Here is a 12,812-nt window from a genome sequence, read left to right as displayed (position 1 = left end):
TTTGAATATGAGAAGCGTGTAAATGGAATGAAGCATCCTCCAAAGCCATTTGTGTGGAGGACAAATGAAAGCACTAATGAAGTGAATGGATACAAACTAATAATCAAACACGAGATCAATAGAGTAATCTGTTCATATTGAATCCTTAGAAACTAGATACAAGAAAGGGATGAGAAAACAGAATGGAGGTATTCAAGTTCATTCTTTTTTCATCATCTGCAACTCGTGCTTATAACCTGCTTCTATCAAGTTTTCATGCTTGGCTTTTACTAACATTTTAATTGGGCCTGCTTGTTTGGGCCCATTGTGGTCTCATAGATGTAAACTGGGCTTGGACCGATAACGTTCATGACACATTTCGGCCGCTACTGATTCTACCAGCGACATGTGTACAAGACAAAGGGGGTCGATGCTCCTTACGTAGCAATGGTGGTGGTTCGTCCGAATACAAAATCGAAGATAAATGATAGGTGCTTGACGGAAACTGTACGTAAGCGGCCGCGCCGCTGCGGTGGTGAACGTTAGTATGCAGTTGCGGTCCATGGAGCTACGGAGACGATGACGGTGGATTAAGGCAGGTGTGAATATCGGATGGTGCGGCTTGATCAGTTCAACTCGAACAACATGTCTAACCTACACTAGTTATCTAATACGAGTGAGGTATAAACACATGTGGTTAATATTCCGACTATTTAAAAACCGACTAACTTATTTACTCGTGGCGCACCCGATTGAGCTCTTGTTAAAATGAACAAACAAACTTAAAACAAGAGAAATGTATATGAAAATGAACGAATAATAATGATAGATTAAAACCCCAACACAAGTATGCTAGTCTCGCCACATACTTGTTATTTTATGTGTGAATTATATGCTTACTATTACATAAAAATAGTTACTTGCATACCAGGTGATAATTATTAGATAGATTAATCATAATAACCACCTATGGTAGTTAATAAGACTATGCATGCATAAAAACATTGAACAAAACTGTAAGTTAAATGTGGTAGAGTTGCTTTATAAAATATAGCACGTGATGCTACTTGAATGGATTGAATTACGGTATGATAGTAAACGTGCTCATGCTAAAAATATACGCATTCATCAACGTGCTTATCCTAAGGGTGACCGTAACAACTAGTTTATCTTATGGTTGTTGCTACTCGTTATTTCATGGTAGTTTCAACTTATAAATATCACGTGCCTAGCTCGAGTAAAACGAATTTACAATGTTACTTTTGGTTGGACCGACAAGCTTATATCTTAGCCGATGAATTAGACACGAAACTATTTTTAATAATAACGGTTTTACAGCAAGTTGTAGTTGTAAAATATTTTACTTCTAGTCATTTAAAATTAAACACAATTCTTTAACAGTCAACCTAACCGAACGGTTAACCGGTCTTAGAATCAAACTTTGTTTAAACTACGGTTTTGAACCAAATATTATAATGGATTAATATAACTTAAAATAACTTATGTATAAGATTTTCATCTTAAAACATCGGCTTTTATATAGAAAACCGAAGGACGCGCGTTTACGAGATATTTGCACTTTAAATCGTAAAATAAATGTTTGGAAATGAATACACACACATAAGCATATTTCTCATGGAAAACTTACATAAAATATTTTATTTATAAAAAAATATTTTCTTCTTATTTTGCAAGAGACGACAAATAAATACCGTTTACGATTAAACTGACACGAACCAAATGAAGGATTTTATAAAATATAAAAACAGAAAGTATATATAATATTTCAGTAAGTTATTGATTATATAGCTTATATTTTAATTACTATTTTTTTTAACAATTGGTTAAGTTTTTTTTTCATAATATTCCGCTGCTTACATTTGGTATCAATTTGACCATGAAACTCCCAGGCCCCCATGACAAGGTGTGACAGATTGGTATCGGAGCCAAATGTTTCAGCGAACTAGGTTTCTTTATATACACCTAGGCTTTAACCAAAACAACTTAAAACGTCAACCGCTAAGACTCTGACACTGCAAAGACCCTAAACATATAGGTATATGATAACATCTAAGTATAGGATAAGCCTTAAGTGCCAATAGAACTCTAATGTTCGACTTATAAAACTCAAATGCTTGGCTATTTGAATTGACTAGTTCTATGATTTGGCTTATAGTACTCCAAGACTTGATTACTAAGTGATAACCTGATTGATTTGAAAGTGTGCATACATGATAAACTAAACATGGATGCTTGTAAGACCTTTATTCACACGTGTTCGTTATTATTGTTTACAGGGAAAACTAATTTGATTGGAGCGAGTTACGCCCGACAGTATCTGCCAATGCCAGAAGGCTACTATATTGATTGGAGCATGTTATGCTCGAGACTTTTTAGGGACTTCCATCCCATTTTGTATTAAACATTTATTTCTTATATTTAGTGAGGAAGGTTACACGTTGTACCTTCATCGATACCCCTGTCTAGCCATAGATTGATTTTTATAGGAGCCCATATTGCATTATTAGGAGTTTTATGATAGAATACGAGCTTGCTTAGGGAATTACAAAACTATAAATATGAACGAAACAATTAAGAAGCATCTAAAGGGTATCACTAGAGTAATCATGCAAAGCAAATTTATAACTATGGTTGCGCAACGTAATTATGAATTTGCACGTGCACGTGATTTCTGGTAAAGCCCTATTACGGTAACCAACAGTCCTAACCACATCATTACAAAATATCACAAATACAAACAAAAAAAAGTTAAAGCTTAAAGAACCAAAAGAGTTACAAACTATCCATGAGGGAATGATGGTACCATTTCTTTCCTTTATCAGTGGAACCTAATGAGTCTTGCGATATATTCATTGTTACCTCCAGTGAAACGAAGTAATCTTTGAATATTTTTTTTATTAACCATGTCACATTTGAATCGTCCTAAACATATGAAGAAACACTAAGTGACCCAGGGCAGATTACGGATAATCTGTGGGTTAAGTAATGTTTCCCACGAGGATGAGGTCCAGCAGAGAAGGTTGTTCTTCAGATGACCTGCAAAACAGACACCGTAAGCTCGTCACTGAGAAGGGGGGGGGGGTTCCTCCTTGTGACCACCCTCCGGCGTGAGAATCAGACTAGATTGCTCTGAATATAAGTGTATATTAAGAGATTGCTAGATAAGATAAGATAATGAGATATCAGATGATGTCTTTACCATTCCAAGGTGTTGGAGTATTTATAGCCGAAGGTAGGTTTCCTAGAAGGTACAGCCGGCCGAATAGTATTCCTGTTCTACCAACAGTGGGCTACGCACAAGCCATGCTGGTTGGTGGATAGGCTGCCGCCGACAGTGACAAGGTCGGCTGTATACTGTTCCTTTACTGCCGGCTATGCACTGTTCCACCAACTGTAGGCTGCGCACGCCCCACATTAAGGGTTGGTGAGTAGGCAGCGGCTAATAGTGACAAACAGTACTAGAGGGTGCTCCTCTTCGTACTGTTGTCGGTGAGCTGTCACCCTGTGATTGGTTCATGGGCTGCTCTGGTCAGATCGTCTGTTTTGCCCATACCTTGGTAGGTATAGTACAAAAGATCTTCCAGAAGCATACGGACTGGCTCATTTGGGCGGGAGTATTCCCGCCTTGCTCATTCCTTCAGGTGACTACTGAAATAGCTAGTGCCTTGTGCGTGTAGCCTTGCTATCAGTGCGGGTAGCCTTCCCTGATGGCTTGTATCCGCAACTGTGGGAACAAGCGGGGTACTTCACCATTGGGAGGCTTTCCCTGCGGGTACAGCTGGCGTACTGCGCGTAAGGTCTTCTCTGAGCATGGTGGGTCCTGCGGAAGCAGTTGGTCGTTGCGCAGACGTCCCTGTTCAAGGTGAGTCTTGCGGGTCCAACTGGGCTCTGCTGGAACCTACCTCTTCAACATACATTTCCATACCTTTAGTAATATTACGTTCGCAAGTGGTACCTTCCATTTAGAACTTAAATGAATAATTTACGACACCTTATCAGCTCCTATTCATAACACAAGTGACTCTTGTATAGACTGTGAGCAAGCCTTGTCAACTTTATATCATTTCAAACTTATATTCATACTTATTTGACATATACATATGTTGATCTTTGTTAAGCATGACTCCTAAGACAATGCGAAAATTACACTGAGAAGATTTTCATGATTATAGAAGACTCGACTTACATCTATGGAACGCATCGACTCGTCAATAGAGCGCAAGATTTGTTATTATTATTATTATTATTATTTCTTCTATCGATTTCATTTATCTAGGCAATACCTTCGATGCATCCTTTCGGCTACTCCATTTTAATTTTTGGTGCATCCTTAAATTCTACACCTATGATTAAGGATTTAAGCGGAACTAACTTGTTCTTCTCTGCCTTGACACCGTTCTATTCACGACTATCATATCATTCTATTCTTTAGGATCTCACGTCCTATCCTTTTGGCGGCGATTAAATATGTTTAAATAGTATAACTACAATTTTGATAGCAAGACTAACTTATTTTAAACTAAAACTTTTCTTGAATTTTACAAACCAGATTTAAAGATTTATGAAAAATATTTAAAATGTTAACATTTTTTTTACCTCATGCCAACCCTATCATGATTTTTTTTTAATTCAATAAAACTTTTGAAGAAAAGTGGTTTAAGGTCTTGTCTGGAATTCTTTTACCTTAATGCAAGTTTCATCTATGCATTTCTTTTCAAAAAAAAAAAAAAGGGTTCAGCGAATAAAGAGTTCTTATTATAACTAGTCATACAAAATACTTTTATAACTTACGAAATCATAAATATTTAGTTTTAATAAAATCATAAGATTTTGGAATATCTAATCCTTATAATTTCACTACTAAGTATGTTATATTGCTAACACGACTCAATTTTTCATCCTCGTAAAAGTTTATACACTACTCTATTGTAAAACTTCGTGTGACTTTCCTCAGACGACCATAGTCTAAGGAAGGGAGATGGATTGACACTTATGACAACATCTCGGTCTATGTACAACTTTATGGAGCTAATGACCTCATATAGTAAGTTGCAACCATTAGATTCCAAAGGATTATTGAGATAATTTGACGCCAATTAGTGATTTTTATTGGTGACCAAATTGTCCCTCCGATGTAAAACTTGTGTATTTACTCTCGTTGTCGTGACTAACACGAAGAGTATTTTCCTAGTGCCTCATTTAAATAAACTTCCTTAAGGAATATTATTCTATTTTGGTGTTGATAAGTAGCAATACTATTCCTTTACGTGTCATAAAACTCCAACATAAAACGTCACCGATGCTCCCAACTATGACTATCTATAGAGTTAACCACTTTCTAACTTTTTGCGACATTATACGTGAATCTATGATGCATTCACAACATAATTTGGTTCCTTTCCCCAGATGAGAATCAATATAACCGGTACGTGCGCGATTTCTTGTACGAAATCTTGAAGTCGAATGAGCCCATCTAGCGATGCAAGCTTTAAAAATTGGAATTTCTTGAGCGTCATGAATCAGTAAAAAGAGTCGTCCGTTCTGGAACACAACCAAGTAAGACCAGGGGTACGATTTACACCACGACTAAACCATTTCAAATTGCACCATTAGCATTCACACAAGTCAAACCCATAGTCACTAGATCTAATCTGTTACTGATTTGTTATTGTTGAGGTACCTTCCACTACCCTACGCGGGGATATCTGACCTAAACTCATGGTGATAGGTCCCTTATAGAATGTGGGACCCAAATTAGTGTTTGTGCTTATAACATTAAAATCTCTTATGAGCACACTTCGTCTTTCATCCTTTCTAAAGCATAACAATGATACCTAAACCTCTTGTGATACGTTAACTATGGAACATGAAGCCAAGCCTAGCAACCTTATGACTATATTATCGTTTTGTTTTTCCTTAAGAATATATCATCTCTTCAGTAGCAATGTAGACATATCGGTTATTTTCATTAGTGAACTTTTATTTATTTATTTATTTTGCCGTTGAAGTTAGCAGATTCAATTAATATTATTTTTCAAGCTGCAATCTCTAAGTGACACTTCTTTTAGAATCGTTAATATCTAAATAGTGTTCATTCCAATAATCATTATGAACATTCATGAAATTCACTCTGCGTCACTAAATTTCCTTCAGCATATTCAATAAATTTTATTGTTTAGAGAAGAATCAAGAAAAACCTCGTTGGAAAGGCTTCGACATGGTAGTTGCAACCGACACTCCCATCGATTCACTGCGTGGATTTTCTTTTTATTAACATATATCCCCCATTCAACTAGGGTAAATAATGTATTTCTAAAAAGTTCCATCATAGCCAATAAACGCGTTCATCAGTATAGCTATTTAGTTCTTGTGAAGGTACCAAGCTCATTCAATTCCTCGAATTAGCCTACTCTCGGTAAGAAGGCATTCCAATTGTTTTAAGCGCTCCTAATTGGTCCAAATTATTCAAACAAATAAGTTAATATATATATATATAATTTTCGTGACATGAGACGATATGCTTACAACTATAATGTTCAGACAGAATAACCTCTCTCGCATACTTGTAAACCTAAAAATCCTATCTATCGTGCAACACAATCTAGAGCCGAAATCAACCTATGAATCGCTCTAGATGCGAAGCTTATGATAAAGAAAACCCGAAATACGAGTCCACACATAGAACAAAAGTTTGTCTATCTACACATAGACCACGTTATTCTAATTTGATGTTGAGGAATATAACAAATAGGAAGTCTCTACGACATTACCTTCAATTGTTTTCAACACTTCCCTCGAGAATATAAGATCCTCCCAAATCAAATGGTAATCTTTATAACTGCACCATTATGGCCTTGAATAAACCGATAACTGCATCATTATCTCTTAATGAAACCCTTATTTTTCGTCTAAGCCATAATGGTTAATCTTATTTTATCTAGTGATTCATAAACCTGTGGTTGACGTCATATATTTGTTTGAGCTTGTGGTAAAATCCTAATCCTAGCATCCTTGTTGACTACCCATAGTTTGTCATCTTTTTGGACTTGGTACCATATACGATTTTGTGAAATTAAGATAACAATGTTGTGAAATAAAAAAATCAAGAAAACACATACTACCCTAGAGTATATAACCTACGTTGAATTTCGAGGAAGCAATTGATTCTACCAGCGACCTGTGTACAAGACAAAGGTGGTCGATGCTCATTACGTAGCAATGGTGGTGGTTCGTCCGAATACAAAATCGAAAATAAATGATAGGTGCTTGACAGAAACCGTACGTAAGCGGCTGTATGCGGCTGGCGGTCCATGGAGCTACGGAGACGATGACGGTGGATTAAGGCAGGTGTGAATATCGGACGGTGCGGCTTGATCAGTTCAACTCGAACAACATGCCTAACCTACGCTAGTTATCTAATACGAGTGAGGTATAAACACATGTTGTTAATATTTCGACTATTTAAAAACCGACTAACTTATTTACTCGTGGCGCACCCGATTGAGCTCTCGTTAAAATGAACAAACAAACTTAAAACAAGAGAAATGTATATGAAAATGAACGAATAATAATGATAGATTAAAACCAAACACAAGTATGCTAGTCTCGCCACATACTTGTTATTTTATGTGTGAATTATATGCTTAGTATTACATAAAAATAGTTACATGCATACCAGGTGATAATTATTAGATAGATTAATCATAATAACCACCTATGGTAGTTAATAAGACTATACATGCATAAAAACATTGAACAAAACTGTAAGTTAAAGGTGGTAGAGTTGCTTTATAAAATTTAGCACGTGATGCTACTTGAATGGATTAAATTACGGTATGATAGTAAACGTGCTCATGCTAAAAATATACGCATTCATCAACGTGCTTATCCTAAGGGTGACCGTAACAACTAGTTTATCTTATGGTTGTTGCTACTCGTTATTTCAGGGTAGTTTCAACTTATAAATATCACGTGCCTAGCTGGAGTAAAACGAATTTACAATGTTGCTTTTGGTTGGACCGACAAGCTTATATCTTAGCCGATGAATTAGCTACGAAACTATTTTTAATAATAACGGTTTGCAAAATAATATTTTTACAGCAAGTTGTAGTTGTAAAATATTTTACTTCTAGTCATTTAAAATTAAACACAATTCTTTAATCGTCAACCTAACCAAACGGTTAACCGGTCTCAGAATCAAACTTGTTTAAACTATAGTTTTGAACCAAATGTTATAATGGATTAATATAACTTAAACTAACTTATTTATAAGATTTTCATCTTAAAACATTGGCTTTTATATAGAAAACCGAAGGACGCGTGTTTACGAGATAAGCATATTTTCTCATGGAAAGCTTACATAAAATAGATGTTTGGAAATGAATATACACACACACGTATAAGCATATTTTCTCATGGAAAGCTTACATAAAATATTATATTTATAAAAAATATTTTCGCCTTATTTTGCAAGAAACGACAAATAAATACAGTTTACGATTAAACCGACACGAACCGGATGAAGGATTTTATAAAATATAAAAACAGAAAGTATATATAATATTTCAGTAAGTTATTGATTACATAGCTTATATTTTAATTACTATTTTTTTTAACAATTGGTTAGGTTTTTTTTATACGTTCTGCCACTTAAACAAAGTACGGAGATCAAAACCTTACAATTGAAACTTGTTGGAATTTTCAGAACTTATATTAATTTTTTTTACTATATTCCAATAATTAATGAGGAGTAATAAGATAAAAGGTTTTGGTTTACAAAAGAGTAATTATAAGTTGTTACACGTGAAACCGACAATATCGGCAATAACCGGCATTGTTGTCCATTATGAAATAAAGACATGTTTTTTTCCCCTAATAAAAACATTACGGCTATTGGTGTTAGTAAATTGTGATAGGCTATGATAGCTCTGCATCCGAAAATTAACGGATAACCAAACATACTAAAAATATTGACTTTGTCAAAACTTGCAAGGCATACATCATAATGCTCACTTGTTGTACATGAGTTATATGACCAATTGCTTAACGTAAATACTATAAACAAATATATGTATGAACTTTCTTAAAAAGGAAACTTTAATTGTTTAGAATCTATTACTTTGGTTAACGTACACATGGAGTTGACTGATATATAATATTAAGGAACCAATAGTAGTTTAGTTAACATGATTAGTTAACATGGGAAAACTTTACTTAACAATTAACGATCGACAGTAAGTCGTAACACTTAAACATACCGGAAAAGCTCAATCAAACGGCAACGCCAATAACAAAAATTATATTGTTGTTAAATTACTTATTGTTATATACATACTAGGCTTACTTGGTGGTTGATATAAGGCTAAATATATATTAATCCCTTGTATATTTTATATAATATTTTAATCGTTTATGTTCGGTTTTTGTTAGGATTTGTATACTACTAATTATTTGAATAATGTAGGTCCCGGGATTGATTTAAGTGAAAAGAGGGCGAAAAAAGAGCAAAAACAAGCCGAACCGGAGAACCGGAGAACCAGGAAACGAACCGGGCCAGACCAGGAGAAGAACCAGATCGGCTAGGACGGCCGGCCCCCTCCCCCTAGCACCGGAGCGCCGCGCGACGGGGAGGAGGGAGCCCACCGCGCGGGGCGACGACATCAGATTCTAGAACTTTCGTTTGTTTAACCGTCTTAACGTATTTTTGGACACCTGTTGCCTATATAAAGACCCCCAAACTCACCATTAATCATACACTGAAGTTTCAGACGAATTTGATGAGTTCTGAGGCGTCCGAGGTCAGTTTCCTGCAGCTTTGGAGTCGAGGAATCAGCCGGCAAAGTGCTTAATATTCAAGGACAAAGACTCAGGGTTTTATCGCCTTTATTCTTTCGTTCTTATTTATTGTCGCCATGATTTCGTCTATTATTGTTTTGTTTGATTTTAAGATGCTAGGCTAAACATTACAGACTGCCTACGCTTATGATGAACCTACTTTGACGTTGTGTTTTGATTTGGGATTTATTTATCGGTATGGTTTTATGAACTAGTAAAAGGTTTACTTATACAAAATTGATGCATATGGATATTTTGGATTGTTTGATTAATCATTATTATTCCATAGTTGTCTTGATTATTGTTTGTCATTATGATAGGTCGCTATTAGGTCAATTACTTTGTATTCTTGATTATTTTATGATTGATATGCATTAAGATCATAGGACTAATCATTATTAAATAAATAAACCTAAGTGTGCTGCTAACCTAAATAGCTGTAAGGTGCTAGGTTATTGGTAGGTCTTTGTTGATCACGATTACTAGATTTAGTTCTTCGTAAGGAGTCCGTCTAGGTTTGATTGGTTAACTTTGTCTATCGAGTCAATTGAATATATTAGACTGCCTTTGATTTCCGCGCTGTAAGGTAGGATTTCGTATGAAGGAACTAGTTTGTAATTAATTAAGTGACCGTAAGTGATTTTGATTTTTAATACTGGTGTGCGTTAAAACTTGTTAGAAATCCATAGGTTTCTCTTAAGAAGGGTCAGGGGTCCTGTTCGGGTTTTCTTATAAGTGTCTATTTTACGATCCCAGTCCATAACTAAATATTTTCCCGAGTCAATTCATTACTGAAATTTAGGGGATTCTAGCTTAGGTAGTTATCTTGTCATCATATGAATTAAGTCCAGGGTTAAGTCGTTTTTAAGTCTTAGTGATTAAGTTAATATTAGTTTTAAGTATACCCCCCCAATAATAAATAGTTGTGTCTGTAGTTAAGTTTAAATTTAGCCAGTTAACGTGATTAAAGAGTCCTGTGGGTTCGATATCCGGACTTACTTAGCTGTACTAGAGTCGATCGGTTCACTTGCCGGTTAGTAGTTTTAGTTAAGTTAAGAGTCTAGAATTTATTACTTAGTGTCTAGATTATCGTTTATTTAGTTAATAAATTAATAACTACTTTTAGCACATCAAGTTTTTGGCGCCGTTGCCGGGGACTCTTGGCAATTGCGTTATTAGCTTTAATTAGACTTACTTGCTATATACGTGCTATTTGTATTTTGTTTTGCTTTTGAGTCGTAGAAGTTACGTTAATACAGTTTAGGTTTGTTTAGGAGTATTTTAGTAGAGTCTACGTACGTGTTATTTTATTTTGAGTCGTAGGAGTCTAATTGTCCGTGTCTTTTATTTCTTTTAAGTCTCGTAAATATGTGTGAGATTTGTGGTGGGCCCCATTTTACGCCTATATGTCCGCAATATGTGGGGTGCTTATCACATTATTATGCTAACCCTCCTGTGCAGCCGCAACAAAACTTTTTGCAGGAACCTCCGCCGTATTATTATGATAATCTATATCAGCAGCCTCAGTATAATCAGGGTCAATTCGATGATCAGTATTCTAGCATCAACCCTGTTGATAGTAGTATATTCAAGAAGGTGAATAAACTAGATAATATGACTCAATATCTGTGTAACATCCAACTTTTGTTAAATAGTAAATGATGGAAAGTTTTGTTATTAACTGTGTGTCGTTAAGTTAGTCGTGTGTTAAGTGTTGGGTTAATATTTGGACTGGGAATTATGAGTGGGTTGTGGGGCCCATGGCCCTCTATATAAGCCTAACCCCTCCACCCTTTCACCATTTTGTTACCTTTCACCACACACACACACACTCAAGAACACACACACTTTCTCTCTACATTCCGGATCCAAATCCGTGTAAAAAAAGAAGGAAGAATCTCGTGTGTAGACGTCATCAAATAACAAGAATCACGTCCAGATCTATGTATTGTCCGGATCTGAACTTAAACCCGAAGCAAAAGGTAGCTTTCGGTTTAAATGGTTAGGTTTTATGGTTGGAATCGGCATGCAAACAGATATAACAATAGATCGGGTTGTGAAATATAAGAAAAATATAAACTTGTTAAGTTATAACCTCTCGGGTGCCTTTTAAGATAAAAAGGTGGCGTTTGGACTATGAGAGATATGGGTTCAGAATCAGGTGCATGGGGTCAGAATGTGTCAAAAGTTGAAAAAGAGTAAAAATCAGGTCCTGAGGAAGAGTCGAGGTAAAATGGCTTTAAAATGGTAAAATATGAAGAAAGGAAGGTATTTTGTTTCGCTCAGCCATGAGAAATGAAACAGGTACTTCGCTTCGCTCAGCCATGAGAAGCGAAACAGGTACTTCGCTTCGCTCATCCATGAAAAGCGAAACAGGTATTTCGCTTCGCTCAGCCGTGAGAAGGGAAAAAGTTATGCGAAGCGAAATTTTATGCGAAATTCCTCCCATGCGAAATTGTTTAAGTTGTTATTAAAGTGTGTCCCGATTCATTTTCTGATTCGTTTTTGTTAAAGGAATGTTAATGAAAATTCATGAAAGGGCAGCTCAACCCCAGCCAGGGGCTCTGCCCCTTGGACCCTGCTAGGGGCTGCCGCCCCTAGACCCCGCTACCAGGGGCGCTGCCTCTGGACCCCCGTTAGTTGAGAGTTTCATTAACTTAGATGTAGGAATTAGTAGTAATGGATGATTGACACGCGTAATGTATTGTACAATTAGCCGTGCACAGCTAAGGAAGGGCATTACCATTAACGGTGAGAGAAACCGACTCCAGGTGAGTTCTAGCCCCATTTCATTGTTATGTTTTCGGGGCTATGTGCATACTCCTATGTGGCAGTTAAAATGCTTATCTTAAGTGATAGGTATATGATACTTGTATGATTGTGCATTGAATGTTATTACTATATGATGGTTATGTGAATGAATGTGTATGTAAATATTATATACATAAGACAAGTAAAGTATGCGCTTATGATAGGGA

This window comes from Bidens hawaiensis, unplaced genomic scaffold, assembly GCF_021521415.1.
Source record: "Bidens hawaiensis isolate Kalapana, Puna unplaced genomic scaffold, B.hawaiensis_p1.1 tig00026646_1, whole genome shotgun sequence".
Taxonomy (NCBI): Eukaryota; Viridiplantae; Streptophyta; class Magnoliopsida; order Asterales; family Asteraceae; genus Bidens; species Bidens hawaiensis.
This window is presented reverse-complemented; position numbering follows the sequence as displayed.